At 44.4% G+C, this 5,784-nt stretch overlaps 1 long non-coding RNA gene across 1 annotated transcript; it reads left to right on the top strand.

Moving 5' to 3' along the window:
* The first annotated feature begins 744 nt into the window (after positions 1 to 744).
* Positions 745 to 1,885, top strand: LOC119271528. Its single transcript, XR_005134579.1, has 4 exons — positions 745 to 841; positions 934 to 1,198; positions 1,288 to 1,653; positions 1,731 to 1,885. It is a non-coding gene; the product is annotated as an uncharacterized LOC119271528 (long non-coding RNA).
* The last annotated feature ends 3,899 nt before the right edge of the window (positions 1,886 to 5,784 follow it).

Raw genomic sequence — 5,784 nt, 5'->3', positions numbered from 1 at the left:
ACACAATTGTATGTTTTCTATGTAGATTGTCTCATTAGGATACCCCGCAGTAGATTTGTCAGACGCACAGATTGATCGATCCCTAGAGGCATATATTCTATGGTTGTTCGGCAAGACGATGTTCACGGAGAACCACGTGACCACTGTTGATGCACGATTCATCGGTATTGCATGAGAGATAGCTGACGCATGTTGCCCTGCGGATATTGTCCAGAGGAGTTTTGGTTCTGCCGTGTTAGCAGCTACGTATAGAGGCTTGTGCAAAGGTTGCTTATTGAAGTCTAGAAAGTCAGGTCTGGTGGGATGTCCACTATTGTTGCAGCTTTGGTCTTACGAGAGATTCCCTATTGGACGATCCTATGTCTCCATTGACACACCGTTTGGGTTGGAGGACATGGCAGGGGCTTACGTGCCTGCTATCGGCGACTTGCCTACTATGGGATCTGTTTGGGCAGGAGAGAGGTAGTTTTAAATTATGTAATTCCTTCGATTATTTTTGCCGTGCAATAGTATTACTAATGTAAATTTGTTGTCATGTACAGAGACAGTTTGCACATACCCAGGTGAAGGGCTGCTACCCGTCCTTCACGGTGCAGTTTGATAGTTTGCACGAGGATCAAGTTATCTGGGAGCCCTACTCGTATCAGACTATAACATCCAGGTATCCAGTTGGGATCTCTGCCTTATGCACTAGAGATCGGCACTACTGGATGACCAAGGCAAAGTTGGTGTTCGACGTGATGGTTGAGGAGATGGCTCTTCATAGGGTGATGAGACAGTTTGGTCTATGTCAAGAGCCTGCAATTCCAGATATTCCACGGATACCAGACCACGTTCACAAGTAAGTAATAATATTAAAGCTGTCAGCACTACATTCAGAATATATCTAACCATGCAACGCGCATGTCAATCTGATTAATCTGTCAATCTCAGGTACAGTCGCGTAGGAGGAAACAAGTCCATGGCTGTTTGGCTTCAGAGCATTAGCCCTTACGTTCAAGAATGGACTACGACACCGACAAATATCTGGAATGAGGTTGGGCCCTTTGACTGGGACAAGTTTGGGTTGTATTTACAAACTTACCGGCATACAACGAGGATCTACTTGGTTCCATCAGCTGCTCCTGATCAGATTGAAGCCCCTCTGACCAGCAATATGTACCCAACTACCTCTGTTGTGGGAACGAGACACCACGCGGTACGTGTCATGCTTCTCATATGTGTAGTTCTATCATAACCTTACCATATACAATGGGTTAACTCTTCATGTGCAGAGTGACTTGATAGTCCAGGCGCGAGAGGAGGTTTCCGCTTTAATGCGGCAGGTTGAGAGGGGGGATACTATCCCACAGCCAGAGCACCTCTCATGGTTGAGGCGTATGGATGAGAAGTTAAGAGGGATTTACGCATCACTTACATGTAGGCGATCTACGGATGTTGTCATTCCTCGTCCCGCACATCGGCCCCCACGTCCCTCTGTCCATCGTTCAGAACCACGGCACTCTGTGCAGCGTTCAGAACCACGACACTCCGTGCAGCAACCACGCCTCTCTGTGCATCAACCATCTCCTTCACAACCAGGGAGCTCTTCCTGGAATCAGCCATCGCCTTCTCAACCAGGCACCTCTTCCTGGTCTCATCAAATGGAACTAGGTAACACTACTTTGTACATTCTTTTCAACATTGTAGGTTCGCAAATTAATTTTACCCGTTTTACTATATTGCGGTAGGCAACCAGTCGCGACAGTTCATGCATTCAGTGCAATCACCGATACTTAGTGGTGCTGGATGTGGATTAGAGGGCTATGGCGATGACGATGACCAAGCTGAAAACATTTATGACTTCTCGCACACGGTGTTTCACACTCCACCACCACCACCGTCGCAGGAGGCATGGACAGTGACAGACGAGGTTATCTATGGTCGTGGTTTTCGTGAGCATCGTCCACTGCCTCAGCGCTTATCGCCTTCCGGTCCTCGCCCGAGGAAGACCCAGATTCGTCGTCGACCCCCGCAGTGATATGATTATCTATGTATGAGTCATTATCTATGTTAGTTTCAGACTATTCGCATACGTGAGTCAGTATTTATGTATGAGACATGCTTCATGTATGTGTTACTATTGCACTTGCTTCTATCTGATAAGGAGACATATATCGTTTTATGTATGCGAGAGACATATTACTATTAATTCGCATTGTTATTCCAGTTACATTTTCAAAGAGACTACAACCGATAATTAAGATACAAGCACATCTAAATTAAACGGTGCGGTTGAACTTAATAAATACAGCTTACATACTACAAAATGAAATTAACGTAGAACATAATGCCCTACTTGTTGAGGTACAACTGGAATACAGCTTACATACTACATGAAGTCATCATCGTCATCCTCCGTTGATGCAGAACTCTTGCCCTTCGACGATGCAGAACTCTTGCCCTTCGTGGATGCAGAACTCTTGCCCTTCGACGATGCAGAACTCTTGCCCTTCGTGGATGCAGAACTCTTGCCCTTTGATGATGCAGAACTCTTGCCCTTCGATGATGCGGAACCCGGGAGCGGCGGCATGAAGATATCATCTTCGTCCTCGCTCTCCTGAGTCCATAAAAATGGATGCTTTTCTGAAGTCCTTCTAAAAGTTTCACTCTTCGGCTCCACTACCTTCTTCCACCTTTCATTCAACCTAAGAAGTTCTTTATGTACCTCCGCATAAGTCCTTTCAGGCCACCCAGCCCTACGTAATTGGTGAGCCAACTCATTCATTATGGTGTCACTACCGGTGAGTTCTTCCCATGGAACTATCCTATTGTCCATCCTGAGATCGGTAGCTAGCCTCAGAAGAGTGCCGCTCATCTCAGGGTGAAAACTACGATCGAGAGGATAATGGGACATCTCGACTACACTGGACTGCTTATTCACCTCCGGGTCAAGGGGGTTTTATAGGTAGAGAGGAGAGAAAATGACGGGAAAGAACGACTGGGGTATGGAGGGAAAGAGTTGGCGGGAACATATGGCGGGAAAGGGTTGGCGGGAAACGGGTGGCGTGAACATATGGCGGGAAAGGGTTGGTGGGAACATATGGAGGGGAAAGAGTTGGCGGGAAAATATTTACGGAAAGGGCTGTGCAATTTTTTTTCATTGCAAAATGGATACACAACATTCGTAAGTCATAATAAAAAAACCCTTTTCGGCCTACAGTAAGCAGAAGAGCGCGACCATGCAACTTCGGTCACCTGTTCACGCGAAAAGGTGGGGCCCGGGGACTCTTCGGCCTACGGTTGACCAAAGAGTGCTCTTCGGCCTATGGGAAGCTGAAGAGTCCTTTTCGGCCTAGTTGGGGCACACTTCAGCCAACGGGAGGCAGAAGTGCCCTCTTTGGTCAACGGCTGGCCGAAGAGCCACTCTTCGGCCAATGGGAGGCCGACGGGGTGCTAATTTTGCAAATAACTTGTTAGCACTGCTAATTTCCGAAATTGCTGTAAAAACCATGCTAGTTTTGAAAAAAAATCCAAAGCTCAAGACTCTACATTTTATTTTAGTGATCCAAGATCACATTGAGTCTATAGGAAAAGCCAATACTATCAAGGAGGGATGAGGTGTTGTTTAATGAGGTCCTTGCTTCATAGTGCTTAGTGATATGCTCCAAAACCCTCAACTACCTTCCCACATCCACATATGACCTAAATCAAAAGTCAAACTCGGCCCCACCGATTCTTTCTATTCAGCACCATCGAGTTCAGATGTCATAGCCACTGCTACAAACCCTAGGAAAATCGGTCTCACTGATAGGGATTTCGGTCACATAGAGATGGGGTTGTAATCTCTCTGTTTCCCTTCGTAACGTTTCGGCCCTACCGAGATGAGCGATCGGTCCCACCGAGATTGCAATGTAAACTCTTTGTTCCCCTTTTGTAACATTTCGGTCCCACCGAAATGAGCGATCGTCCCACCGAGTTTACCTGACCAACTCTCTGGTTAGCTTATTACCAAAATCGGTCTCACCGAGTTTGTGTAATCGGTCACACCGAGATTACGTTATGCCCTAACCCTAACCATATCAGTCCTACCAAGTTGCATCTCAATCCCACCGAAAAACCTAACAGTCACTAGGTTTGCTAAATTGGTCCGACCGAGTTTCTCCATTCGGTCTCACCGAGATTGGTAAATTGTGTGTAACGGTTAGTTTTTGTGTGGAGGCTATATATACCCCTCCACCCACTCTTCATTCATGGAGAGAGCCATCAGAACATACCTACACTTCCAATACACATTTTCTGAGAGAGAACCACCTACTCATGTGTTGAGGCCAAGATATTCCATTCCTACCATATGAATCTAGATCTCTAGCCTTCCCCAAGTTGCTTTCCACTCAAATCTTCTTTCCACCAAATCCATATCCTGTGAGAGAGAGTTGAGTGTTGGGGAGACTATCATTTGAAGCACAAGAGCAAGGATTTCATCATCAACACACCATTTTTTACTTCTTGGAGAGTGGTGTCTCCTAGATTGGCTAGGTGTCACTTGGGAGCCTCCGACAAAGATTGTGGAGTTGAACCAAGGAGTTTGTAAGGGCAAGGAGATCGCCTACTTTGTGAAGATCTACCGCTAGTGAGGCAAGTCCTCCATGGGTGATGGCCATGATGGGATAGACAAGGTTGCTTCTTCGTGGACCCTTCGTGGGTGGAGCCCTCCGTGGACTCACGCAACCGTTACCCTCCATGGGTTGAAGTCTCCATCAACGTGGATGTACGATAGCACCACCTATCGGAACCACGACAAAAACATCCGTGTCTCCAATTGCGTTTTAATTATCCAAACCCTTCCCTTTACATTCTTGCGAGTTGCATGCTTTATTTTCCGATGCTCATAAACTCTTTGCATGCTTGCTTGAATTGTGTTAAGATTGCTTGACTTGTGCTAAGATAGCTAAAATCTGCCAAAGACTAAAATTGGGAAAAGGATAGATTTTTATTTGGTCAAGTAGTCTAATCACCCCCCCTCTAGACATACTTTCGATCCTACATAAATTCCTTGAAATCCATAATAGTGGGTTTAGCAACATCTAGGGTTTTAATTTCTTCAATCCTACTTTTATCAAATTTAGCATCAAGATCAACAAATTCCGAATTCTTGGAATGGCTTCTAGGTAAAGGTGGATCATATTCAATCCCATCACTATCGAGATTCATATTGCAAAACAAAGATTTAATAGGGGACACATCAATAACTTTTAGATCTTCATCTTTATTTTCATAGCAACTAGAAGAACGCGCTCTTATAAAGGCATCTTTCTTAGCACGCATCCTAGCGGTTCTTTCTTTGCACTCATCAATGGAAATTCTCATGGCTTCGAGAGACTCATTGATATCATGCTTAGGTGGAATAGATCTAAGTTTCAAAGAATCAACATCAAGAGCAATTCTATCAACATTCCTAGCCAAATCATGAATCTTAAGCAATTTTTCTTCAATCATAGCATTAAAATTCTTTTGCAAAGTAATAAATTCTTTAATATTAGATTCAAAATCAGAGGGCATCTTATTATAATTTCCATAAGAATTTTTGTAGGAATTACCATAATTATTAGAGGGAATACTAGGGTAAGGCCTAGGATTGAAATTTCCTCTATACGCGTTGTTACCAAAATTGTTCCTACCAACAAAATTCACATCTATATATTTATTATTATTCTCAATCAAAGTGGACAAGGGCATATCATTAGGATCAGAAGGAACACTCTTATTAGCAAATAATTTCATAAGTTCATCCATCTTTCCACT

Source organism: Triticum dicoccoides, chromosome 3A (assembly GCF_002162155.2).
Source record: "Triticum dicoccoides isolate Atlit2015 ecotype Zavitan chromosome 3A, WEW_v2.0, whole genome shotgun sequence".
Classification (NCBI taxonomy): domain Eukaryota; kingdom Viridiplantae; phylum Streptophyta; class Magnoliopsida; order Poales; family Poaceae; genus Triticum; species Triticum dicoccoides.
Note: the sequence above shows the minus strand (reverse complement) of the source record. Positions and strands in the feature narration are given on the sequence as shown.